The sequence below is a fragment of the Meleagris gallopavo genome, chromosome 1 (assembly GCF_905368555.1).
Source record: "Meleagris gallopavo chromosome 1, MGAL_WU_HG_1.1, whole genome shotgun sequence".
NCBI lineage: Eukaryota > Metazoa > Chordata > Aves > Galliformes > Phasianidae > Meleagris > Meleagris gallopavo.
The window spans coordinates 162,864,011-162,880,458 of record NC_139404.1 but is presented as its reverse complement, the minus strand read 5'-3'; the positions used below and the strand labels follow the sequence as shown (position 1 = coordinate 162,880,458).

The following is a 16,448-nucleotide window of genomic DNA, read 5'->3' as shown; positions in this document are numbered from 1 at the left end:
ATTCTGTGTAAGTACTAAGCAACAAATAAAAACAATGATACGGTATCATCATTTTTATTGAAAATTGAAAACAGCTTCATATGAGCATCTAGGAAGAAAATTAACCTTATCTTAGCCAAAACCATGACAAACCTTTTGATGGCTACAGACAGAAACTTACGTCAGTGGCTTGACAGATATTTCAGATATACCTTTTCTGCACAATTAAAACAATCTTACACATAAACACAGGAAGAACTGATACAATGTTCATACCAGAATGAAAATATGTCAATAAGATTAAAAGTGAGTCAAAACAAAGACAAACACAAGTAGAATTTGCATTGCAGTATATCTTGATGTGGAATGAACACCGAATGTTGTGAGAAATTTATCTCATAATAGCATTCAGTCCTGTTGTCATTTTAAACCTGACTTATGACAGATAAGTACTAATCAAAAGAGAATCTGAAAAAGAAAATTTCTGCTTTACTGGACACCTAATCAGATAGACTAGCTATTTATTAGGAATGAACTATGTCACTGAAAGGCACTGATAAATACCAAGAAGCATGCCTAAAACAGGAGTAAAGAAAATTTTGGATTCATTTCAGATGAGAAATTGGAATAAAAAATGCATTTTATTTAATATTCAGAGCTAAGAATACTACCTGGTGCATAAGTTGATTATGCAATTTTTAAAATTAGACTAATGAGCAATATCTAAGATCAAGATGACCAAAAGTATTATAAATAAAATAATAAAATGATATATTTAAAACAGCTTTGAGTTAATGTGTTCTTAAATGAATATTTTCAAAGGGAAAGCTATATGCAAAATACAGATATGTCTGTTGTGCAGATTTACACTGATCACATTCAGATACAGATAATTAGCCAATTCAAAGAGCAGACTCTTACCTAATCTCTAATGTCAGGCTTTTCAGATTATAATTAAAAACATAAGTAGGGTGATCATCTGGCAAACTTGGTAGGAGCTGCCATGCTTGCTTTTCTTGATGTCTTCTCCTGCTTCTTTGTCAGTCTTCTACGACCTTAATCAATGAGAGTACTCTGGCTGCTCTGTTGTCTGTAAGCACTGCAGAATGTTCTTCTATGGTCTCCAGGCAGCTCCTCTGCCATGACAGTCTCACTGAAATGCTAAGGAGTGACAGATTGTTCACTTCTAATTTCAGTGCTAAGATCCTGACTAGATCCAAAACTTGCAAGGCTTTCCCATACTTTCAATAAATCTAAAACTCATTTTGATTGTCTCTTGTTTCAGCATGAATAACATTCTCTCTACACTTGACAAACGCAATGTTGCCTCACTTACATAAAATTATAATTATTTTCTTTTTTCTCATCTATTGCTTGGCAATGCCATGACCCATTAACACATTTTTTAGTGCTTCCCTGCTTTGCTGAGTAATATTATTTCTCACCTTACCCCACCACCTCTTGAACCTTATTTCAAGATTTCTTTGTATTTCTTCACTCTGTATATTGCTTTTTATTCAGTATCATGCATTGAGACTTGGTCTTTTTATTGACTCATCCTGTCCACCTCCATTGTACACTAATTATGTTTTCAAAAAGCACCTTTGCATGTGCCTTCAAATTACATATATGTATGTCAGAGCATGGTTAAATGTATACCAGTAAGAACAGAGTGCCTTTCAGTATTCCTATGCCATGTATTTTAAAAAGCTTTAGAATGTTTTTATCTGGGCTGACTTAATTTCATGCAGGATGACGATGTGCTTGTTCGGCTAATTGAGGTATGCTGGCATCAGCTACAGAAATGTGTGTGCCAGCTGGGAAAATTTTATCTGTACTGGTGAGGCATTCTGTATGCTGCTGAAGAAAAAATCATCTGTGCTCATAGAGCTAGTTGCAATGTTTAGATGCAAACTGAGTTGATGTTTTTTGACTTCATTCAAGAAACCCAGAAATTCTTTTCTCATCCCTTCAGCTGAAGAAAGGCCAAATAATGGAAACTAGGTATTCTTTGTATGTCCTCACTTTGCACAGTGGCAAAGTTATTCTCAGGTATGGCCTTGCTGGGGATCTGGGAGAAGGGGGGCAAGAAAGCATGCCTACTTAGCCTTGAATTCATACTATTTGGTGTTTTTGCTCACCTATTGTGTGAGACAGTTGTATATCCTACTCCTCTGTTTGAACCTGTAGGAAACTTTCTTTTCAGTTATAGCATCTGGTCTTTAATCTTGGTTATAGATTCTTTGTTTATCTATCAGGAGCAGGAGAAGAAGAAAAATGAGAGTGAAACCCCTTCTTCAAGACAATGAGTCAGGAGGCAAGATACACAATTTATTCTTGACAGAAGTCAAAGGAAGAAATAGCTACAATCTAACAGTTCTTGGACAAAGAATTGGCCTTCACAACCAGCCCACACACTCAATTTGGACTCTTGTCATAGATTTTCACCAGAGGTCAAGGCAGCCTGGATAGCTAAGGAATTTGGTCTTGCCAGTATAGGAAAGTACAAAAATAATCATTAGATCCGCCTGCATTTCTGATGTGTAGGTGCCTTGGAAGTATCTCAGGTAGAAACATCTCAAGGCTTTTGACTCATTATTTTCTCAAAGACAATTGAGAAAGAGATTATATTAGTAAAAAACAAACAAACAAAACAAAAAAAAAACTCATATATAACATAAAATACAACCCTAGAGTAATAAGACAGTAAAGGCAGTTCCAGTGTAATATTGGTAGATATAGAAGAAATACAACAGGGTTGAACTGCAGAAAATGAGCAGGCTTTAAATAACCTTTCTCATTGCTCCTGAAGCATAGTACTGGACTAGTTGTACTATTGGTCTGATCCAATAGGAAATTTCCACCATTTTAAAGATAAATCTATCTTTTATCCATAGGAGGACAAAATGAAAATTTAGTCTTCTTTCTCCTCTGAAAACATAGCATTTTCATGATGACAAGATACCTATGAAAAATTGGGACTATGTGCTCTTCATATACTCCTTCTGGATATATAAGCAGACATCGAAATTAATATTTCAAATTTTATTCATTTAGACAGTTATCTTCCGAGGGGTTTTAATTTCATGGGCTAGGGCAAATCAGACCAGGGAATTTACTATTATTATTCTTCCAATGTTATTTAAGGCTAGGCTAGCCTTGGAGGGGATTAATCTTCTGCAAGTCCCAGGGGGAAGAGAGAACATTTTCCAGGCTACTGGTGGAATCCATCTGTCTTGAAGAGGAGATTTTTCATTGCCTACTCACTGAACAGCCTAACAAGGGATGGAGTGGGCTGCAAAGCTATCAATGAATTCTGGAAATGTGCCTTGCCCAGAAATCTCATTTGAGCATCTTATGATCCTTCTGCACAAAAAAATTAGAAAAACCAGCACTAGAGACTTTGATCAAAAAGCAAAGTAGTTTTAGACAAAGATATATAGGTATACAAACTTATTGCTACTTCCTTCTTTAAGTTCATACTGGTATCAACTGTAAATGATATATACATAAGGAACTTTCCAACTACTGCAGCCACTGGGACATAGTCTGGAATGACGTGTCTAAAATTGTAATGTTAATAAAAATACAGTGCATTCAACTAATGTAACAGAGCTGTGCAAGAAAAGGCATATGATGCTGTTACTCAGAAATAAGACTGCTGGCTTCCTTCTTGAACACGTAGACAGCATTAATTTAATCTCTTTCTGGCTGCAGTTCCTAGAATCGCTTTTGTCATTCCTGATTTTATAGTTTGCTATCTTCTGTTACGCCTGTGCTCAGATTAAGGCTGGAACAAATAGTGCCAAGAGACTTTAACAAGTGCCCATACTTCTTGGAGAAGGCAAATATAAGCAAATACTTACCTTGTTCTGTCATCCTGGAAACTTATTTAGCTTATTCTAGACAGAAACTGTTGTGTAAGCAAATATATGTGCATGTATGCTCAATAAGTTTAGTTCAATAGCAAGCTGAAATTCAAACCTTGTCTGAGAACAACATTGTACATCACTGCCCTGTGTTGTATGGCAGTTTAATTAAATTCTTTTCTGCTCTTTAAATTGTCCTCATATAAATGCAGATATAGGATATTTTAATTAAAACAAAACAAAACAAAACAAAAAACAGCCATCCCTCTGGCAGAAATCTTGAGTGTTCCCTCCAGCTAACTAATAATAGCTAAGCATTAGCTGCCTTTCAACGCTGTTTGGTACCTCAGGGCTAGAATAAACCCCATGGAAGCGAAGGTACAAACACCAAACAGGTGTTTGTAGTCTGCTAGGTAACTTCTGCTAAAGGCAAGGTAATGCAAGAAAATAGGTCAAAACATACAACTTCCAAAAATTGTGGAATGATGTGAATAGATTATCTCACCATGAACACAGATTCAATACTAATGTCTTGGTATTCTGTACAAAAATATAAACTCTTTACTCCATGCAGAAAAATTAGTCTTAACATGAACAAATATAATGTTTTAGGGAACTTTTCTGTGGATATGAGATGGTGTAAACAAAATCCAGGGTAGACCTCAGGTTGTACTCTGACAGTGTGGTCAGGTGCTGGAACAGGCCCCCCAGGGCAGTGGTCAGGGACCCAAGCTGTCAGAGTTCAAGAAACATTTGGACAACTCTCTCAGACATATGGCTTGAATTTAGAGTGGCCTTGAGTTGAGCCACGAGTTGGACTCAATGATCCGTGTGGGTTCCTTCCAACATAGGATATTCTATGATTCCATGATTAATATAATTTACAGAACAGATTGGAGAATTGTGACTTTGAAATGTTTAAAACAAATATGGGAATGAAAAAGGGGAAGGATTCAGTCTGAATTTCAGTTAACCAAATTTAAGTGCATCTTCACAAGTTTCTACATGACAGTAGACTTCTAAAATTTCATTGATGCTAATTGGAACAGGATTCAGCTGCATTATGATGTGCCCCATTTAGTTTCTTCTGTGGGTCCTGTGTAAGTTTTGCTAGCTTTTTGCAGATGTTTCAAATGTCCTAGAGTGTTTCAAATTGCACTGGCTACCTGTATTTAGACAACAGGGTCTCATTTGTGGAGATACTCAAAATATTTGGAGGAATTTAGCCTTCTGTCGTAAGGGCACATTTCAGTTGCCTAAACATAGGTTTCTAGCTCAGTTTCAGAAGCTCTGGAGTACTCAAGACGTCTGCACAGGGTAGACAGATATGACACAGAACCTATGGGAGACTGATGCTCTTCTGAAGTATCTTTTAGAGGCTAGGCAGGATATGACTGATCTTTGAAATTGCATACATATCTGTGTTTAGGCATTAGAAACAACTCCCTAAATGTAGATGTCTTAATCTCAGATTGAATCCTACCCAAATAGACTGTGTTAGGAATTTAATTAAGTAAATTGATTTGCAGAAGTTATTGAAAAACAAACATCTTCCACTAAAGTCAGACTCATGCTGGATAAAGCAGTTCTGATTGGTGAATATACATATAAAGAAAAATAAATGATGCCTACCCAGTTTTCTCTCCTCTTGAAAAAAAAAGCAAAAAAAAAAAAAAAAAAAAGCCTCTTTAAATGCAGTACACTTTTTCTTTTTCTTTTTCTTTTTTTCTTTCTTTCTTTCTTTTTTTTTTTTTAATTGTAATTACAGGGGAGAGAATACTCAAATTGCATGAATATTCACATTTATAGACGATTTTTCTTTACCTCTGCTTGTGTCTCTTAACTAACTTGAGTATCTTCAGGCAATCAAATTTAGCTGGCAGAATCATACACACAAGCAAATTTCAGTCAGAAGTGTTTTCACAAACTGATTGGCACACAGAGGGATTTTTTACAGAATTGCTTCTACGCTCATCCAAACACGAACAATGATGTGCAATTTTATCTGACCTGTGCTGGGGAATGAATTTAAAACATTGAATACCGATCCATGCAGGAAACAAATCTATTTTAAAAAAATAATAATCATAACAACAGAAATCAAGCTCCATGTAAATATTGTCAGCCTGCTAATGGGTATTACATGCAGAAAAGAGACTAAATTGATTATATGGATTTGTTTCAGAAAATACACTAAGCTGTGTTAGTAATACACAGAACTAATGATTTCTACACAGAGAGTGTAGTTCAAACCATGGTTTGTGTACATGAAGAGTCAGTCAGCATAGAGGAGGTATAAGGAGTTTATGCTTCCAAACAGTACATTGGTTAGAGCAGACTAACAGTATACACTGCATGTCAGACAGCAAGAGAATCCTCCTGTACTGTACAGATGCTCCTGCCACCCTGTCCAAAACCAACACAGCCTCATTTAGCCCTGTGTGCTGGGATTACTTGCTGCATTGTGCTTCCACAGAGCCCTCAGCAGTGCTTCACTGTAAATCATTCTTGCAAACAGCCATGCCACACCAGTTTCATCTTTCATGCTACCAGTTTCCACCTCCACAAGATGACCTGTGTAGAGGTTAGCTTTACTGCAAGGCAGAGGAGCCCATGGGGCTCTAGCTCACATATGTTTAAACAAGAACAGCATCTGCTAGTGGCAAGAGACATGGATGAGATACTCTTGGGAGAAGACAGGTTGGAGAAGATACTTGGAAAGATGTAGGAGAGGCTCTGAGGGAGACAAAGGGAAGGAAAGGTTGCTGGGGGGACATAGAGAGATGCTCTTGAAGGAAACTTGGGCAGAGGCTCTGAAAGTAATGCCGTTATTTATTTCCATGGAAACTACAATAGATACAAAGAACACTATAATGCTGTTTGATAAGCAAATTCTCAGCTACAGAACACTATTTTTCAATATAGTCACCACCATTATCCGTATTTTCACCAATGATGAAACAGCATTTGCATGCTGTACTCATAAATATCTGCACCAGCGGAAATGACCCACACTTCTGCTATGATGACTTCACCGGTAGGAATATATTGCCCCCACAGATCATCTTTCATCAGCTCAAATAAATCAAAGTTAGAAGGCACCAAATCTAGACTAAACAGTAGGTGTGGTAGGACAGTCCATCCAAGATAAGCAGTATGCTCCACAGTTCTCAAACTGGTATGTGACTAGCGTTTATTATGTTGCAAGAGAAGGGTTATCTTCTTCCTTGGCTTTGTCTTGTTCTCTCACTCTGGAAGTTTGACCCTTCAGTTTAGTCAGCATTGTGATGTAGTCGTCAGAGATTATGGTTTGTCAGGGTTTCAGGAAATTCAGAAAAATCATCCATTTCCTATCCCAAAGGAAAGTGCAGAACACTTTACCTGCTGAAGGCTGCATCTTGAAATTTTTATTCAACAGGGGATTCACACACTGCCACTCCATTTTAACTGTAGTGGACCTGACAGACTTGTATACAGTGTTCTTTTTCTTCCTGTGTGAGCATTTGTGGAACCCACCTGGAGCATACTTCATGATGTTGCAATATTGTAACCATTGTTTCCAATGCACTGAAACAGACTTTCAACTCCATACACAGTTTCTTGATCATAATATTCTGATTCGCATTAATGAGCTGATCATAATATGCTGATATGCATTAATGAGCTGATAGAGATGCTCTTCATTTTGTGGTATGGCTATCTGAAACATGGCTTCTCTTTCGCATTGCTGTTGTCACTATTGAAATGCACCACCCATCACTTCACAGTGTTCAGATCCACTGTTAGTTCTCCGTAAGTGTTCAGCAAGTATGGGTGCAATTTTTTCCTCATGGAGGAATTCAGTGATATATTTTTGCTCCATCCACACTTCTATGTCAGATGTCATTTTGTCAGACTACTCCTCTGCTGCCACCTGTTGCATGACAAGAACAGGTAATGGAACATTGTTGGAAGGTTCAGCCTCTATTGAAATATCACCAACATACACTTCTGAGATTATGGGCCAACATAATAAAATAGGAGGCATTACTTTCAGAGCACCCTTCATATATTAAATGTGTTTATAAAAAAAAAATATAAAATATTCAAAATAATATAGGGAATTGATTTTTTTAGGCTTATTTTTATTTCCTTAATATATGTTAAATTCATAGTTTTGTGAGAAATTAAATGTCCACATATCTTCCTTCAAAAATTGAAAATTTAAGTATCTGTATTCTCTATTCTGTGACTGAAAAGCTTTAAAATTAAGGAATACGATATTTTAGGAAATCTGATATACCTAACTGAAAAAGTAGAATTCAACTCCCAAGTCAGTCTCCTGTGTCCCAGAAGACATAGACCTGAAAATACTTGTAAAATTCCTGAGTTCTGCATTTATATTACTTTGAAATCTACAATTCTACTGAAGAGAGTCTGCAATGAAAAACTGCCAAATCTGAACACCAGAAGATAAAACGATCTTCCAGATATATACAGTATGCAGTTCTGAGAGGTCCCTGTGTGTGTGTGTGTGTGTGTTGAAGAGACGGAGCTGTTGGAGACTGTTGTATCTGGGAGATTGGATGTGAATGTATTGTACTGAGCAATGATGAGTCTGTATTTGCCTGACTGCAAAAAAAGATGAAGTCTTCTACACTTGAACTGAGCTCAGAATAAAATGTGTGGTTGTAAACTTTCAATTTATAGGTGTCTGAATACATGATAACAGATGTGTTAATTTGTCCTAGAAAGTATTTTCTATTGTAATGTCCACAGTCTTACATTCAGAGGCTTCAGTGCAAGCAGTACCATGTAATTTATCTTCAACTATTTTCACTAGAAGCTTTTTTTATTTTTTATTTTTTTTACTACAGAAATGTTGAATGCCAGTCCTACCGACTCTGGCAATTGTTTGTGCTTTTTTTTTTTTTTTTTTAATAATAATAATAATAAAATGGGAGTCATTACTTTTGGAGCAGTCCACATACCTTCACAGAATCATAGAATGACTTGGGTTGGAAGGGAACCCAATGATCATCAACTTCCAGCTGCCCTGCCACAGGTAGGGCCACCAACCTCCAGATCTGGCACTTGACCAGGCTGCCCAGGGCCCAATCCAAACTGACCTTGACAACCTCCAGGGATTGTACATCCACAACCTCTCTGGGCAGCCTGTTCTAGCATCTCACCATCTTGTCTGGATACTCTTTCCTATCTGTTTTGATTCTCTTAACAACTACTTTGAAGCCTATTACTTTTACAGTCTTACCCCAAAAGCTCTTCTGCTTCTGTACACAACTTATCTCTATTTTTTCCTGACAGCAATACTAACCATCATCTTCATAGGATCCCTTCAACTGAAAACAACACTAGGTCCTCCAGCAGACTGCTTTGCTCACCATAGATGCAACCATTCCTGGAAAACCTCACCTGCTGGACTTTCTTATGTCTGGCCATCATTCCACAACTCAATAATGTTTAATATATATTCCTTTGGAAATACAAACTTCTTATGTCTCCTCTCTGCCAATTAATTCTTCATACATGCCACACATGGTTTGAATTGTGTTCACTGCACAGTCATCGCATTAGTCAAATGCTAGTTCTTTATAGGCTATGACTAGAAGGAAGGTAGCTGTGCAAACTCACAGTGCAAACATATAGTAAACTGCACTCCTTTTGTCCTGGAGAAAAATTATTATTGATCAGTGTCTGTATAATAGAGTAGTGGAGATAAAAAATGCAAACAATGTGTGAATACTGAGGTTGCTAGTATATATTAAATGAAGATAAAGGAAGGTATTACTAAAATAATATATTTTGCTTATCAGTGTGTTTGTCTTGAATAACATGGAAGAAAGTGATCATTTTTTTCCTTCTTGACTGTTGTATTCTAATTTACATACTGCAAATGTGTGCAGTGATATTTTTTTAGCTAAGTTATTTTACTAAGTTAAGCACACTGTTCCTTCTGAATAATCAAGTAATAACACTGTAACTTTAAACTCAAGGAAGCTGACTTGAGTGTTTACCAATACTTACGGAACCTGCATATGTATTTCTTTTGTTTATTTGGAAAATATGACCTGATAGTTACTGCAGACATATTTAACAAACCATAATACTTGGATAATGTTAAATTACAAATTCTTTCTTTTCTTACTAAGATTTTATTGTCATATTATACATGTTTGAGGAGCAGCTGCACTTAGGCTAGCTCAATTACACATCATGAATACACGGTTACAAACGTAGAATAAAGAGTATTTTCTGTTGGATGCTGCCTTTGAAGTAGAAAACCATCAGAGACAACCTCAGACTTTCAGATGGCCTTTATTATGTTGTTCTAACCCTTCACATCTCATTATTATCACTTTTTGTCTTTAATCTTCAGATTATAATTTATTTTGATTCCATCGTTCTTTATCTACTTCCACTTCCTCTCCTGACCATACTTCTGCGCTATTTCTGTTGTGGACCTTACCCTTTTTTTAACTAACCATTACTATTTTTTTCACCCAAAACCAATGGATCCAAATAAGGAAGTCCTTTCTTTGTATTTGTATAATTTCATTTCTAGGGTTAATTTGGAAGCTGATTCCTGAACCACAGACTCGCTAGATAATTCTGTACAATGAGCTGAGCTCCAAACTTGAGCTTCATTTAAATTTCAACATCATTTATAAGCCTGTTTCAAACACTGTAAATGACTTCTTTACTTTATCATTAGTTTACATTGGTGGAATTGAATGTCACTATCTTTTCATTTTCCTACTACGGATTTGTCAAGCATAAGCTACCTATTTTAAACAGCAACATTTGATTTTCTTTATTTGTTAAGCTCATAGGCAGGAAAAAGAAGAGCAGAACGATTTGGATTTTAGCTGGGTTGCTCTCTGTGTGCATCTCTGAAACATCTAGATACTTAGCTCAGTAACAGCAGGTTCCCTTTCCGCAACTGTATTGTGAGATTTCATCTAAGAGAAGCTTTTTGCGATGCAGTGCCTGAGGCACTAAATTAATGTTGTATCTGTATATTTATTAGTCATCTCTTCCTGTGGGATCTTCCCAAAGCAAATGCTTAAGTTGCCTGTTTATATTTCTGAAGACCTTCAGATGCCAACTTGGTCCATCAAATTCAAGTCACATAAAGGGCAAAGAGTAATACTGGGAGAATATACTCATTTGGGTTCCAATCCACCACAGTGTCAGATGGAACAGAATCAACTTTTAAAAAAGGAAAGAAGATAATAATGCAGGTTTCACATTTTGCAAAATACCCTGGTGACTAGAGTTTTTCTACCATAATTGAGAGGTCATTATTTTAGATCTAATATAAACAGAGGTTCATGAGATCCATATCTCCTGTATAGCAAATTTTGAGAGTGGGAGTTCTTGCCTCTTTTTTATTGAAATATTATGCATTCAGGAGGAAAGTAATGGCATGATGCCATTCCATTAAGTGCACACAGGAGAATGCATAAGGACAAGAAGAAGGAGACCTCTGTCCCATCATATGATCAAGATCTTAACTATCTGATCTTTCAAAGAATACGCTTTTAAAATCTGTTTGCTCATTAGGATAAGCTCAACTTTTATCTGATGGTGTTTCTATAAGGATGGATATTTATCAAATCTGCACAAAGTTGAATGTGTTGTGAAAAAAAAAGAAAATAGAAAAATACATAAGCAATTCTTTCAAAATAAAGTGTGTTGCCTGATATAGCCACAAAGGTAGAATTGCCACCATTAAAAATAATACATAAGTAATGCACAGATACAGCCTTAAATCATTAGTGCTTCTGTTACTGAGTTAATTAAGAGCTTCAAGATATGTCTTAGTTCTTAATTTGGTGTGTTAATTATAAGACTGCAATGACATTAAAATCAGTCACTGACCACTGCAGTAATTTCATGTACATTAGACATGTCTTTGCTTTTGATGAAATAATGATGATACAATAGATTTCCATCCATCATCATTTCATTAATGAAGAAATGTCAGTTTTCTTTTAACTAGAAGTGTCAGTCTGTCTTAAAGTGTTTTAAATTATGAAAAGCAAAAATAATCGTTACCAAATGCCAGAACATGATAAAATCATACTATATTGTAGGAAAAAAAAAAAAAAAAAAAAAAAACTTGCAGGGAAAGGTGCTGAACGGATTCAGCCTGAGAATACCTACCAAGGGCATTATATATTTCTAATTAGATTGACATACATTTTAATTTAAGAGAACTGAACTTGGTTTTCAATGCATAATTAAGTATGACTTTTGACAAAACTGTTACTACTATTACGAATCTACCAGTTAATAGCTTGATTACGTCATTGACAGGTAATAATATTTACAGCATTTTTGTAACTTTAGTAACTGTTGCACCAGAGGAGCTTGTAACTGCTATAAATCTTAAATGTAATTTTCACTTTCCAACTCTGTTTTCTCTTTGCAGCTAAATTTTTTGCAAAGGATTGGACAAAACTCAACAGGGTCATGTGGCTTTATAGAGCTTCTTGAAAAGAAGGGATATTCTATCCATTAGCATATGATATAATGTTATGCCAGTCCACATGGTAAAGGAAAAATGGCATGAAAGGGGAACTAAACCAGGAATGGGATAGGAAATAGAACTGGGGAATTCAGATTCATAAAAAATGTTTTGTTTGTATATTTGAAATTTGGACTCATTGTTTATGAAATTCTAGATATCTCTGAAGACCCTTGAAAAAAACCTGTGACTTTTGTTTGTGTTCCCCATGGGTTACTGAGAAACTGTCCTTTAGGAAATATAACTTCTAGTGATATATATATCTTCTATAATGTTTGTAAGCTATGTGTTGGAGACAAATTTTAATCAGTGACAAAGTTATTATATATAATCTGTTACTTTCCTGGTATTTTTTTTTTTTTTTTTTTGACAATCTTCCTGAAGCATGGCTACTGACATAAAATCATAGAATTATATTATAGAATGGCTTGACTTGGAAAAGACCTTAAAGACCATCCAGTTTCAAGCTCCCTGACATGAGTAGGGTTGCCACTCAGTAGTTCAGGTTGCCCAGAGCCCCATTCAACCTGATCTTGAATACCTTCAAGAATGGAGCATCTAGGCTTCTCTGGGCAATCTGTTCTAGTGCCTCACCACCCTCTGAGTAAAAAATTTCCTCCTAACGTCTAATCTAAATTTCCTCTGTTTTAGTATAAAACCATTTCTCCTATCACTGTCTGGCCATTTGAAAAATCGGTCTCCCTCCTGCTTATAAATTCCCTTCAAGTACTGGAAGGCCACAGTGAGGTCCCCCCAGAGCCTTCTCTTCTCCAGGCTGAGCAAGCCCACTTCCCTCAGCCTCTCTTCATAAGAGAAGTGCTGCAGCCCTCTGAGCATCTTTGTGGCCTTCCTCTGGACCCACTCCAACAACCCTATGTCTTTCTTGTGCTGGCTTTCTTCAGGCCTAGATGTGACGTTGCAGATGGGATCTCAAAATGGCAGAGCAGGGTGAGTCAGTCACCCACTGTCCACCCTTTTTTCGATGTAATACCATCTGGTAATACAAGTGGTCATAGAAAACAGTTGCAGAATGCACACTTCTAAAGGTAACACTCTAATCGATGACTTAAGTAACGAGTTATAAAAAGCAATTAAGCTAGATTTTGGCTACAGGTATAAAATCATGCTTTAATATTTTATCATCTATCATTATCTTCTGGATGATGAGCAATCATGATTTAATAACACCTGGCTTAGTCATTCTCATTCTGTATGTACATAAACAATAGGGAAGTAATTTGCAATTGAGTAGTTTATCAAAATAACCTGAAAAACCATCATAAATAGTCTAATGTTGATCAAATTGTCCTCAAGGAATCACAGAATTATACAATAGCTGTGGCTGGAAAATACCTCTGGAGCTTATCAACTCCTACGATTTCAATAAAATATGCAATAATTTTAATAAGATGCAATAGCTTACAAGAAAACATGTAAAAGACTTAATCCTCAAAGCAAATTTAAACTAGTTAGGTTCAATTTCTTCAATTTCACCCTCTTAAAGTGGGCTATTAGTTTATTTAAATACTCCCTTGCACTTCTGGATTTTGTCCAGGACCAAGAGCTGGGTTGGTAAAAGATTGCAGAAACCTGTCAGATTCACCTGAAATGTTGAATCTGAGAAGATATGTTACTGTTAAAATTCTTCTTTGAAGATCACATTGTTTCATCTTTCATATCAGATTGTTATTACTGAATTTTGAACTGGCTTTTTTTTTTTTTTTTTTTTTTTTTAAGATACAATTATATTAGCACTATATGAACATTTGTCTCACGGACATACCTAGGTAAATCAGTAGAATATCTCTTGCTGATTTCAGCAACTACAAAGTTCACCCAGTCTAAATTTCATTGCTGAAATGTGTCTACATTAGAAATGTCAACCCATGTGTTCAAGAGTTAATTGACAAAGTTCAAACTAGTCACATGTGACTGTGGGTGATTCACTTCACCCCAAGAAAGACTCTGATGTGAATAAATCACTCTCCCAGCTGATCTAATGAGCTTATAATTCCCTGTACCTTAAGACTTTCCAGAACACAGGATAGCTCTGTGGTTGTCTCATGGTTCTCTAGGCACTTTTTTTTCTATTCCTATCTCTTATTGACTGCAGATGGAATGTCAAACATTTATACTCCTAGCATAGATTCTTCAGTTAGATGTTCAATGTGAAATGGGATTATTTTGAAGTGGGCAGATATCCTCTCAGAGGAATATGCAGTAAATTTACTGCTGTGAACACCTTTTTTCACGTTGTTCACGTACAATTGCCTGAACATTTCCATGTGGTTCCTTTCTCTTTTTCTCCTCCCACCACTTTCTTCCCCACACCCTGTACAACTTCTACTATTTCTGGTGCGTGGGTTGAAACAAAAACTTTTTCTGACAATCTCAATAGACTGTGATTGCATCAGCTCACTTTATGAAAGTACCTACATGCAGCTTTCAGATGGATAACTTAGTTAATATGATTACCAACCCTAATGAATATAGAAATAATATTTAAGGGAAAAAAAGAAATCATACACACACACACATATACAAAAAAAAGTAATAACAACAAAAATCCCTAGATTTACTAAGGATAGCTAATTTTTACAAGAATTCAGTGACTTGGATCTTATTTAGACATTAGAATCTTGACCTAGAGTTTCTTAAAAGATTCATATTTTCAGCGTGTCTCACTGACAATTGTGCTGTTTTTCCTTGCTCTGCCTCCCAAACATCTTCTGTTGTTAATGCCTCACTTCTGTAATTACCCATCAGAAGTGTTACACTGACTTTTTCAATCTGATTATCTCTTTAGCACTCTCTTCCAGCTCTGAGTATCTCATGTCCAGTAAAGTCCCTCCTTCCCTCCTTCCTTGTCCCTTCCCTTCCCTTCCCTTCCCTTCCCTTCCCTTCCCTTCCCGCCCTCTCCCTCTTACCCTCCCTCCTTCCCAACCTCATTTCTTTCTTCCTTCCTTCCTTCCTTCCTTCCTTCCTTCCTTCCTTCCTTCCTTCCTTCCTTCCTTCCTTCCTTCCTTCCTTCCTTCCTTCCTTCCTTCCTTCCTTCCTTCCTTCCTTCCTTCCTTCCTCCTCCTTCCTTCCTCCTCCTCCTCCCTCCCTCCCTCCCTCCCTCCCTCCCTCCTTCCCTCCCTTCATTCTATTCTTCCATTCTTTCTTTCACTCTCTCTCTCTGTTGGTGGCCCTGCATGTGGCAGGGGGGTTGGAGATTCATGTTCCTTGAGGTCCCTTCCAACCCTGGCCATTCTGTGATTCTGTGATTCTCTCTCTCTCTCTTTCTTCCCTTCTTCCTTTCTTCCTTTCTTTCTGTTTCATATCTCCATACATTTGTTTACATAAAGAATTCTTCTGCTTTTTCACCCTAGGGTATTGTAGCATCCTAGGGTATCTTAAGTTGTCAACTAAGCATGTTAATACTTTTTGATGTTCTGTGACCCCTGAGGAAAAATGTGGAAATGCATTCTGGTTTTACATTAACTAAGTCTTCAATTTATGCAAAACTGACAGACAAATGGAGTGGAAGTGATATATAAGTGAAATATAACTAGACACCCTATCTAATAAACTAACATTTATTTTGCCATCTCTATGGAGAAGGGTGTTTTCAACAGTAAAAGAAGTCTCTAAGTATGAAGTTTTCCTTTTATTATTATTATCTTTTTTTTTTTTCTTTTTTTTTTTTTTTTTTTTCTAGAGAGAAGGCAGTTCAGGGTTCAAGAGCACACTTTGCAAACAAGAATAAAAATTTATGTAAAGCAAATAACTAATCCTTTTTTGATGATGTCAGAAATGACAAGGGGATATACGGTGCTGAATCCTTATAAATCTTTGGCTTCCCTTTCTTCTACATCATTCCTTATGTAAATGTTTGTACTTGTGAAGAAAATGTATAGAATGTAATCATTTTAAAAGGCATGGATGATACATAGAGGAATATAATTCACATTACTATAAAATAGGAAGCATCCCAGGTAACAGTCCTAAAGTAACTTGTCTGTTTTCACTGGCTGTGGAAGACTCATATAGACCAGATTTCAGTTTTCAGGTGGATAATTTAGTTAAGA

At 36.3% G+C, this 16,448-nt stretch overlaps 1 non-coding gene across 1 annotated transcript; it reads left to right on the top strand.

Annotated features, from left to right (window-relative positions):
* The first annotated feature begins 8,261 nt into the window (after positions 1–8,261).
* Positions 8,262–8,342, top strand: LOC116216249 (small nucleolar RNA U2-19). Its single transcript, XR_004158702.1, has one exon. It is a non-coding gene; the product is annotated as a small nucleolar RNA U2-19 (small nucleolar RNA).
* Positions 8,343–16,448: the final 8,106 nt, after the last annotated feature.